Below are 12,032 nucleotides of genomic sequence, written 5' to 3'. Positions count from 1 at the left end.
CACAAAACGCACCATTAAAGTCATTTGTTCCGTATGGCTGATGTCGGGTGCGCAGTCCAGAATAACAGAGTAATATCTTGCTGACTTCAGATCTGCCACAATCTTCTGTTTGACTTTTGTTGCCAGGTACTGTATGATCTCATTTTGAATTGTTTTTCCAAGGTAGTGGTGTGTGTACATTTCTTGGGTGGTGACTCTTTTTAGATGCTCCGGGAGTACAGCATCAAACTCAGCCATCAGCTCCATAATTTTAAGGAAGTTTCCATTGTTTGGCACATACAGCTGATCTGAAGTGCCACGCATGGCTAGGTTTTGGGTAGCAAGCATTCTCACAATGGCAATGAGCCTTTTCAGAACATTTTGCCAGTAAAGAGACTCTGATGCAATCTTCTCTTGATGCTGATCATCTATGGTGGATTTAACCTTAGTCTCATCTCAAGCTCTTTCCACCTATGGAATGCTCTCTGGTGATTTGCTGCCTTCTCATGGCATGCCAGATTTCTAGCCAGATTTTTCCAGTCCTTTGTTCCGGTAGAACCTAGTGTGGCTGGAACATTAGACTGGAAGAGTTTGCAACAAAAACAGTATGCAGCATTCTGGGCTTTTGAGTACATAAGCCATGGCCTCTCCACTTTGTCACCATTGGGGATTTCACTCCAGTAATGTGTTGGATGGAAACTTCTATTTTCATTGTCTTTGGGGAACATGAAGTTTTTCACTTGCTGTGACCCATGCAGTACAAGGAAGTCCCTGAGGCTACTGCTCAAGTGGGTCCACAGTCCTGGATCATCTAGATTTAAGGAACTAAACTCAGCAGCAGCTGTTTCTTGCGCCTCCACCACACTCTTCTCTGATCTACACTTTTCTTCAGCAATGTGCATGGTTACATCCATTTGCGATGGAGATATGGATGCTGCAGTAGCTGCCAGGTCACCTGCACTCTGACTAACTGGAAGATCAGGCATCTCCTCACCACTCACAACCTCACTGGGGCTGGAAGGCTCACCATGAACATTTGTGTCTATGTATCTCAGGAGAGCTCCTTCCTGCCTAAAGAAAGGAAAGGAAGCTTTTCTATCTCTTTTTCTGAATGCTGCCCCAGAGGTGCGTTTTCTTCTTTCACTCATGACTGCTGTTCTGTGCCAGCTATAGTGGCTTTCAACACTCAGTTGAAGGAGACAAATAAGCAGGCTGGTAGCAGGGCCTGAGTGAGGGAAGATATCAGCATCTCAAGGGCCTAATTGGCTCCTACTACTTCAGTTGACTGCCTGTTCTCCTCAAGTGGGTTCAGGGAAGCATCAGGAAACAGGAAGCTCCCTGAGAAGCTGGTGTTAATCAGTCCAGGCTCCTGGGGGTGCTAGAGAGGTACATAAGAGGCTCCTCCTCCTCTCTCTCCCTGCAGCTCCTGCTGCTTTCTGTTATTCCCTCTCACCTTTTCTCCTGCCTGCCTATTATGTCTCTTGTGCCCTCCTTCCTCCAGCACAGCACTCCACCATCTCTGTGCATCTAGAGCAGAGAGAATACATATGCACCAGCAGCACACACAATTTTCTACACTCTGGGTCCTAGTGGTGGCGCCCCCCCCCGGCCCACCCAAGTCTGGCACCTTAGGCAGCCGCCTCAGTTCGCCTCATGCTAAGGCCAGCCCTGCTAAGGCTGTAGAGCAGACTCATTCTATCTCTCTCTTTTTAAATGGTCTCAGTGACACTAGATGGGACAGAACACCACACCCAGAAGGTGTGTGGGTTACAATAAGACCTTCAATTAATTAAATTGACTTATTACCTTTTGATAATGTGTAACATCCCATGTGAGTTTTATTTTGACATGGTAAACTATATCTTCTAACCATCTTTATTTGGCTTTTTGTTATTTCTTAATATCTTTTGAAAAGGTATTTTGACTAATAAAACTCATAAGTTTAAAATAATTCATTAGTCTGCACATTCTCTAAGGAATAGAGATCCAAAGACCAGTGAGAAACTAGTTGAGGTAACTGGCTAATTAAAACTATTTAACTAAAATATGTAAGTTTATAACATTTCTTTCTCTGAGTGGCCTGTAACAGATGCTTCAAAGGAAGGTGCAAGAAGCACCAGACTGGACAATTATGGAATAACCAACCGCTAGGTGAAGTTCCTTCCTGACCCCCATCAGTAAGTGATTGATTTCTGCCCAGAAGCATAAGGACTTCTAGTAGAGCTGCTCCTTTCTGCAAGAATATGTTGATTTTGATGAAATTTAATTTTAATTTAATTCAATTTCAACATTTTTGGAACCAAATGTTTTGATTTTTCATTTCAAAATGACTTTTCGTTTTGAAATGTGTTAGAAAAAAATTAAAAATCTAAAAAGTCAAAATTGAAATGAAATACTTCAACTGATCTGAAACAAATATTTTTGAAAATTGTGGGATGCTTCAGAACTCGACATTTTATTCTGACTTGTCATGAAAACAAATTTTGAAATAGCAGAATTTCGCACAAAATGGAAATTCCAGTTCCTGCACAGCTCTAGGTTATATAGCTTAACAACATTTTCCTAGTTAATGTAACTCTGGATTTTATCATTATCCATATAAATGTCTATTTTTTTTGTATCCCACTAAGATCGTGGCCTCAATTATATACTTGAGTCAATGAGTTCCACAGGTTAATAATTCTTTTTGCATAAAAAAAGTTACAACCGCACTGTGTTGCTTTTCAAGTACATTGAATGTTACTTTGTTCTTGTAATATGAGAAAGTAAATCAAAGTGTACATGCATGACTTAGTAACCCTGATTGTTTCCCATGTGTATGAGCAGTCCAAATTTTTCCATCCGTTGAAGCCAGTGGACTTTCACTAGGGAGGACTCTTTTAGTTTAATTAAAACTTTGAAAGAAGATTTAAAATTCTCAGTATGCAAAATGACAACTGAAATTCTTAGATACCCGGAGTGCTGACCTATAAAATTTCTAGTCTGCCCAGCAATATCTTGGGTTAGTTAGTTATTTTTTCTAATTGGTTCCTGTGTGCATTACTAAACCCTAGACCGCCAGTCTCTGCTGAAACTTGTAAACACAGTCAGAGTGACTTTGACCTTTGGAAGCTTGTGTTCATTACTGCTGCTTTATGGGTTTTAAAAAAAATCACATGGACTGACTTACTGGAAACACTTTATATCCCTTTGTTTATTAGTCACAGATAGCTTGTTATAATAAGCCAGGCTAATACGAATGATCACGTTCCAGATAAATGTGCTTTCGCTTTTAGGATGGCAAACAGATTAGATCATCCTTTTTTGCAGTTTTAAGGCTCCTTTCACTCAGAAAGATACCAGAGGGCTTCATGAACTAGGTGTACACAGGTTTCAGAGTAGCAGCCGTGTTAGTCTGTATTCGCAAAAAGAAAAGGGGTACTTGTGGCACCTTAGAGACTAACAAATTTATTTGAGCATAAGCTTTCGTGAGCTACAGCTCACTTCATCGGATGCCAATGAAGTGAGCTGTAGCTCAGGAAAGCTTATGCTCAAATAAATTTGTTAGCCTCTAAGGTGCCACAAGTACCCCTTTTCTTTTTAGGTGTACACACAATACCAATGAAGTGCAGCCATCTTGGGGGAGGAAGAGGGTAGCAGCTAGGTAGCTAACTGACATGCAGCACATTGTACAGTATCAGAAGAAGGCCAAGGGCACTAGGGGAAACAGTGTGATAGGGCAGTGAATGTCCATTCAGACGGGATGGGATGTTGGTTAGTTGGGTTTCATCTAAACATCCCCCATCGCCACCACCCCATACAAAGAGTAAATCACATGAAATTTAATTTATCTATTTCTGAAGGCTGAAGGGCTGAAAACCCAGAACATGACCAAGGCAAATGGCATTCATGCATCTGCAGAAGAAAGGGCTCTCCACTTCCTGTACAGCAGTGATGTCCAACCAAGAAAACTGTCCAGCATTTTCCTGGTGGCTCCCATTCTGTGTTTCCCGTCTTGCTCTGAAGCACTTTTGCTTACCCACTTTCTGAGGAGTCCTCCTCAAATGCTCCCCATAAGCTATTCCACTAATTTCTGTGATGCCTCCTTTGAAGCAAAAAGGAGGCATGTGAAGAGGACCAATAGCAGATGGCTGGGTGAAGGCCTGATACAAAAAGTTGGGATGAACCTCTTACTAGACGGTATAACAACTATTACAGACAGTAAGTAACCTCTCTACTGCCACCACCACTAAAATAAGTCCATTTAATGGATATTCACTGTCTAAAATGATTGTGAGTTCTCCAGTATGATCCTTCTATGTCACTTTCTTTACCGTTCTTAAAATGAATTAAGCAGGGCCATCCTTAGGCATACGCAGCATACGCTGCTGCGTAGGGCACCAGAAAATTTGAGGCAGGACCAGGGATGGCGTTTTTTGGGTGGGCAGCCAGGGCGGGTGCCCAGGGTGGCATGGCAAAGAGGGTGCTGTGCGCTGACCTGGCCCAATGCTCCATGCGTGCCACAGCCAAGCGGCCGCTGCAGCACTGGTTCCTCTCCGGTCCAGCCCCTCCCTCTGGCTGCTCTCGGCCGGCGGGCCCAGGGCTGCCTTCTCCCTACCCCTGACCCCTGCCCACTTGCTCCTCTTGGCCAGCTGGCTGCCAGCTCCTGACAGTGACGGGGGTGGAGAGGAGCTCTCAGCCTCTGCAGCTCCGCTCTGGCCCCATCTCCTCCCCTCAGAGGCTAGTACCACTTGGTGGTGCGCGGGGGTGGGGGGAAGGCTCGGTGGCAGGCCTGGGGGTTTCTGGTTGCCGCGCTGCAGACAGCTGGGCTCCCCCGTGACACAGCCCCCGCCTCCTCCCTGTGCTCTTAGGTCCCTGCCGGGCCTGGGGCAGTGCTGGTGGAAGGATGCTGAGCATGCAGCTCCCCCTTACCGCCCTGTGCACCCATCCCGGCCCCGCCATTATTCAAATGCGGAGGCCAGGGAGCATGGGGATCCCGGACCATGCGGGGCAGGAGGCGGCACCATCATCCAGTGGATGGACACCCCGACCAGTGGGTGCTCCTTGTTTCAGATTAGCCACCTTGACCTGGGCCCCAGGGAGTAACTGGAGACCCAGTTCCCCCTGCCCCATCCCCCCCACCAGCACCCCTGGGGGAGACCCAGTTCCCCCTACCCTATCCCCCTACACCAGCACCCCTGGGGGAGACCCACCACCAGCAGGGCGGCTCGGTATCCTTTGCTGCCTCGTCCACGTCCCCCGGGCTGTGAGCCCAGGCTGCAGCAGCATCTGCCTTGTATGAAGCTCAGTGCGTGTCAGCAATGGGGCGGTGGAGACATAGTCCATCAGCATTATAGTTCCTTAATTTGTTTAAACTGGTTTTAATAAAGTGCATGTGGCAAGTTTTCCATTACTATAAGCTTATGTTTGTGTTGCTAAGAGCAAGTCGGGCATAGGGGTACCAGCACAGGCAGGGCCGTCCCTAGCCATTTGGGTGCCGGGGGGGGGGCTGCATAGGGCCCCAGGCCTCTGGGGGGAGCACCTGCTTCCCTTCCTCCTCCCCCCCTGCCAAGGTCTGGGGCCCGGGAGGCAGGAGCTGTGGGGAGCCACATTGGGGGGCCCCACAGGCCCAGAATGGTCCGGGGGATTAGCGGGGGCCAGGAGCAGCCCACTCCACTTCCCTCACCCCGGCCCCAACTCTGTTACTTGGGGGAAGGGGTCTCCCTCCGCATTCACCGGCAGCGGCGGGAAGTGGAGTAGCCCGGCCCCAGCCTGCTCTACTCTGCCAGCTCCCAGCCATGGCGCTCCGCTTCCCGCCACCGGTGAGTGCGGGGGATGGTCCTTTCCCCAGCCCCCCCACCTGCACTCACTGGCGGCGGGAAGTGGAGTGACCCGGTCCTAGCCCGCTCTGCTCCGCTCCCTCCGCCCCAGTCATGTCGCTCAGGGGAGGGGATTTGGGAGGAGGGGAGGAGTCCCCCCCGCACTCACCAGCGGCGGGAAACAGAGCGACGCGGCTGGGAGCTGGCGGAGTAGAGCGGGCTGGGGCCGGGCTACTCCGCTTCCCGCTGCTGCCGTTGAGTGCGGGGTCGCTGGGAGAAGAGGTGGAATGGGGGCAGGCCGGGAGCAGAGCAGGAGGGAAGGCTAAGAGGCAGGGCGGAGGGAGTTGTCTGGGGCCCCACACCCCACTAGGGACGGCCCTGCCCCTTGCAGTGGGCGCAGCCCGCGAGGGAGCTGGCCGAGGGATAGGGCTGGTCACCGGAGCTGGTGCTGCCGCATATGCAGCACACAGCTGCCTAGGGCACCATGAAATTTGGGGCACCAATTTGCCCCAAATTTCATGGTGCCCTACTGGCAGGGTTCCCTCCCCACTGTGAACTCTGGTGTACAGATGTGGGGACCCGCATGAAAGATGCCCTGTGCTTATTTCTATCAGCTTAGGTTAAAAACTTCTCCAAGGCACAAATCCTTCCTTGTCCTTCGATGAGTACTGCTGCCACCACCAACTGAGTTAGACAAAGATTCAGGAAAAGGACCACTTGGAGCTCCTGTTTCCCTAAAATATCTCCCCAAGTTCCTTCACCCTGCTTTCCTGGGGAGGCTTGAGAATAATCTACCAACCAGATAGGTAAACAAGGTGAGCACAGATCAGACCCTTGGGATTTTAGGACACTAAAAACTAATCAGATTCTTAAAAAAAGAGAACTTTACTATAAAGAAAAAAAATAAAAGAAGCATCTTTGTAAAATCAGGATGGAAGGTAAATTTACAGGGTAATCAGATTCAAAACACAGAGGGTTCTCCTCTAGGCAAAACTTTAAAATTACAAAAATGAGGCATAAACGTGCCTCTTAACACAGGGAAAATTCACAAGCTAAAACAAAAGATAAACTAACACATTCTCTTGCTATACTTACAATTTGTAATTTTAGAGGCTTATTTCAGGTATGGTTTAGGAGAGGTTTTTGTTTTCTGCCTGGTCCCTCTCTTTGTCCCTAGAGAACACAAAGAAAAGCCTTCCCCCACAGGTTTGAAAGTATCTTTTTCCCTTATTGGTCCTTTTGGTCAGGTGCCAACCAGGTTATCTGAGCTTCTTAACCCTTTAGCTGTATGTTTATAACACCTACACAGCTGCGTATTCTGCGTATGCCTAGGGACGGCCCTGAGCATAAGGCCCAATAACTCCTAAAGACGGCCCTGGAATTAAGTTGTAATAAGCAAGGCAAATAAAAACCGCAAACATCATGTTAAGTAGAAATGGACAATGAGGAACAAAGATAGAGTCCAGATGCAGAACTGAACTTTTCCAAAGTTGGTAATGTTTGGATCTGCCCTTTTGCTTTTGACTCATCTCTAATATTAAGGATGAGTTATCCAAGTTAGTAATCTCTACATTAAGGAAATGTCTTTTGCAACTGCAGAGGGAATTGTGCAAAGGAGTCCTGTCTGCTCGGACCCAGATGGGCAGACCGCTTTGCTAGTTAAAGTTGGTTGGAGTCCAGCCACACCGAACTTGGGGCCCTGATCAAAGACGAGAGGCTCTTAGAAACTACTGCAGTATAGACAAATAATAATAATTAGACCTCCAACCCTGCTGACACCACTGCCGCTGGACCTAAACCAATGCCCTAGTTTAGTCAAGGCCACACATAGAACTGTCTTGCAAACTGCTAATCTGTGGAGGGAAGATTGGATCCAAAACTTGAAGCCTTTGCCCCTGGGTTCCTCAAGAGGTTGAATGACTGAAAGAGGTGTTTAAGGTGCAACTGATAATGGCATGTTGTAAAAGCTGAACTTGATAGCTCTAAAAATCCCCTGCCATGATGGTTCAAGAAAACATTGCTCTATGCAGAGAACTAAAAATCATTCCAAGAGTAAAAATCTCAGGATTCTTGGCATGGAAGAACCTGAGACAGGGAATAGGACACAGAACTTTAAGGTAGCTCTTGGAAATCAAATTTGAGTCCCTTTGGGATGGCATACACTTCCTGTGTTCCAAGCCGAGCATCCAAAGCCTTTCACGGGTGCAAAGTTCCTCATTACAGACATTTTTATAGCATCTGGTTTTATAAGTTGCACAGAAGAAAGGGAAAGAGAGGTTTTACACACAATTAAAGGACACAGTAGAAGTACTGGCTGAAAGTAGCTAAGAATAAGACTTATTTTATTCTATTCTATACACTGCGCTCTGTTCTTATACCACGCTCATCCCCCTAGTATCTGAGCACTTTTCAGTAGTGCATTAAGCCACATGGCTATACATCTGTGCATGCGTTGTTGTCTCTCATCCTCTCCCTGTGGAGGTGTGTGCAGTGGAATGTCTTGTTTTGGAAGGAGTTTTTTGTTTGTTGTTTGACTGATTGTTTTTAATGTACACTATTGCATAGGATCATGATGCAGAAGGCATGTCGTTGACCTCACCCCTTCCAGAAGGTGGTGAGGTTTGGGATAATCCTTATTTCCTGGGGGAGTTCATTCCACAGTTTTGGACTGGTCCCTGAGAAACGTCTATCTCCGGCACATACAAACTTTTTCCCCTTATTGCTGAGAATTACATCGTGCCTGAGAAGCAAAGCTGTTGACCATGGTCTTCATCCTGCAGCTCTAGGCAGTCTTTTAGATATCCTGGGTGCGGGCTGCGGAGCTCCTCATAGATAAGGACTGAGACCTTGAACCTGATTGGATAGTCTATGGGAAGCTGGTGTAGGGAGCGGAGGACATATTTCATGTGCTCATGGTAGCCTATGTTGCTGAGGAGACAGGTTGCAGCATTGTATACTAGATGGAGTTTCCTAAGTGCTGAAGGCTTCATGCCCAGGTATATCCCATTGTTGTAATCCAGACAAGTGGTGACAAAGGCATGAATAATTGAAGCCAAGTCTCTGTCTGCCAGGAGGGGATGATAGAAAGCGCTACGCATGCCTCCAGCTGCGTGAGAGCTTAGTGTCAGCAAGGAACCCAAGAGTACTGCTAAACTATGGACTGATTTGACCAATCGTGTGTGTACTTTCCATCAAAGAAGACTGTGGCTGAGAACTCTTCTGAGTACTTTCCTTTGCCCACCAGCATTGTGCCCTGGAGAATGGACAGGGTTCAAACCGACACATCTCTATGGTACCAAAGATGACAAGCCATAGTGCTCACTCAAGCGCTCCATTTGTTCCCAGGGTAAGTGCAGCCTAGGCAGCAGCAGTGCAGCCTTTCCCCACAGTCAAACCCCGTGTGGACGGACCACACCTTGGGGTGCGAGTGTAGCTCAGGCAGTGTCTCTTCAGTCCTTGGCTGCTCTGCTGAGACTGCCAACAATGGGGCCAATTCCCGCCAATAGGGGTAGGTTTGTGGCTGTGGACAGCTGCCCTCTGGGAACTGGCCTGACACCTCCAAATTCATTCTCAACAGGCAACAGAACAGCTTTCCAAAGGGAACAGTTTCCAATTAATACTCTTCTGGGCTGGATTTGACCCTGAGATCCAGGATCTCCATCTGTCACTGGCCCCTGGACCATTTAGACCCCTGTAGATGGCTAATTGTTGTTTTTCTTTCTCTCCTACATATGTGGGATAGAAACAGAGTTTGGGGAGAGGATGAGAGCTCAAATACTCAGGGCTAGTTCTCCTGGTGCAGTGTGGCTCCATTGAGCTGGACCAGCAGCAGGATTCTGGCTGCAGAGCTGGTTTATCCAGCCCTAAGAGATTCACCCTGGCAAAGAGATTCCTAAAACTCCCCCTTCATGCTGGGGGAACAAGGAACACAGCCAGCAGAAAGGGGGCATGGCACGGGTGTCTTTACATGTCTCTAATCCCTGCAGTTTTGGCCACTTATTGCTCTTTGCCTTTGCATACATTGGAATTGCCCTTACATTACTCTAGCCTGGTGCAGAGGTCTGGCTTAGGAGCAAGAATATAAAGATTACCCTTATGACCTCTTTGTATGTGCAGGAGAAAGAACTTTCTTGGGGGCCGGTCTGAGTCTGTGGAATGAATGTTCCCAGGAACTAAGGACCATTACGAACCTCCCCACCATCCACTCCATGTGCAAATGCAGGTGCATTTCTTTGACCTTGCTGTCTCTAACATAAACATATAGCAACCTGTATAACAAAAAAAAACCCTACCAAAACAAGACACTCCATTGCACACACCTCTCTCGCTGAGGAGAACAAACAACACATGACAAATGTGTAGTCGAATTGCTCAATGCACTATTGGCAGGTTGTCAGATACTATGGTGACGAGCACAATACAGGAACTTGAATAGAATAGCATATACCTTCCCCTCTCAAGCTGCTTTCCCATCTATATTACCCAGAAAGGAACTAGAGTAATTTGGAATAGAAATTTTTATTAAATGCTGTGACCCTGATGCCTGGAGGGACCATGCTGAGATAGCTCAATCAGGGCAACCTGCAAAGAATGGGGCACACGATCCCCCAAACTGGTGGTTTGTTCTAATAATTAGATTGACCAAGCCAGCAACAAAGCAGCTTCTACAATACCTTCCTGAAAAGAGAAAAGGAGGACTTGTGGCACCTTAGAGACTAACCAATTTATTTGAGCATAAGCTTTCCTGAGCTACAGCTCACTTCATCGGATGTAGCTCACGAAAGCTTATGCTTAGATAAATTGGTTAGTCTCTAAGGTGCCACAAGTCCTCCTTTTCTTTTTGCGAATACAGACTAACACGGCTGTTACTCTAATACCTTACTAGTAACCCAGAAGCCCAAAAGTACATTTTCCCTTCAGCAATCCAGCCCTGGGCTCCCACCCAGACAGCCAAGTCAAATATGGTGAGGATTACTTGAAATCTTAGTCTCCAAGGTGCCACAAGTACTCCTTTTCTTTTTGCGAATACAGACTAACACGGCTGTTACTCTGAAACTTGAAATCTTGTTCACCATATATAAAGTTCTACCAATCCCAAGACACCGGACACATTACCCACCAGGTCAGTGAATATTTCGGACTTTACCCAAATACACACTTACAGCCGATTCTTATTAAAAAGGTCTGAACTACAGTCCTCTTGATTTTCAACTACCAATTTCTTCATCTCTCCGGCTGCAGCTGGGAGACCCCGGGCCTTTAAATCACCCCCAGAGCTACCAGCTGCAGAGGCAGCTGGGAGCCGTGGGGCTCAGGGGCGATTTAAAGGGCTCCGGGCGCCGCTACCACAGTGGAGCTCCAGGCCCGTTAAATCACTGCCAGAGCCCTGCTGCTGCTACCCCGGGGCTCCAGCAGTGGGGCTCAGGTGGTGCTTTAAAGGGTCCGGGGCTCCCCGCAGTGGCCAGAGCCCCAGGCCCTTTAAATCACCGCCTCAGCCCTGCCTCCACTACCCCAGGGGCTCCGGCAGCGGGGTTCGGGTGGCGCTTGAAAAGGCCCGGGGCTCCAGCCACTGTGGGGAGCCCGGGACCCCTTAAAGCACCAGCCGGGGGAAGCCGGTCCAGTCCGGCGTACTGGCTCTTGCTGGGATGCCATGCCATACCAGACCAGACTGGCTTACTTTCACCTCTGGCCATGGCAGATAGGCTTGGGAAAACCCCTGCAGTAGCTACCTGGCTGCTCCATATACCTTGGATACAGGGTGAGGTGGGGAGGATTCCATCCTCTCAACCCCATGCATAGGCCCCTGGACAAAACCTATTTATCTGGGCGTTGTGTAGGAGGACAAGAACTTGCTCCTGTGTGGCCAAAGATTCACAGAGTCAGGAGTGGAACCCAGGACTCCCACATCTCCTGTTCTAGACCAAACTCACCAGCCTCCCTGTTCCACGCAAGGTGTGTTCATTCCCAGACTTCCCAAGCAGCGACTCCCATGTATTGGAGTCTGAGCTTGGGATGTCTTTTTCAATCCTCTGCCTTCTGCTGGTGGATACACAACCATGTTGAGTCAGTGTCTGTCTCAGGGGCCCACTTGGGAATCCTAGTACTACGTGCTAGGAATTAGCAACCTTGGGCCAGATCCTCCAATGTATTTAGGCTCCTAAATCAATGAAATCAGTGCAGATTATGCAACTAAATACTTTTGAGGCTCTGGGCTCATTTGCCTGAGAACATGACAGTACAATAACGGACTTTGAA

Source organism: Natator depressus, chromosome 14, assembly GCF_965152275.1.
Source record: "Natator depressus isolate rNatDep1 chromosome 14, rNatDep2.hap1, whole genome shotgun sequence".
Lineage (NCBI taxonomy): Eukaryota > Metazoa > Chordata > Testudines > Cheloniidae > Natator > Natator depressus.
Note: the sequence above shows the minus strand (reverse complement) of the source record.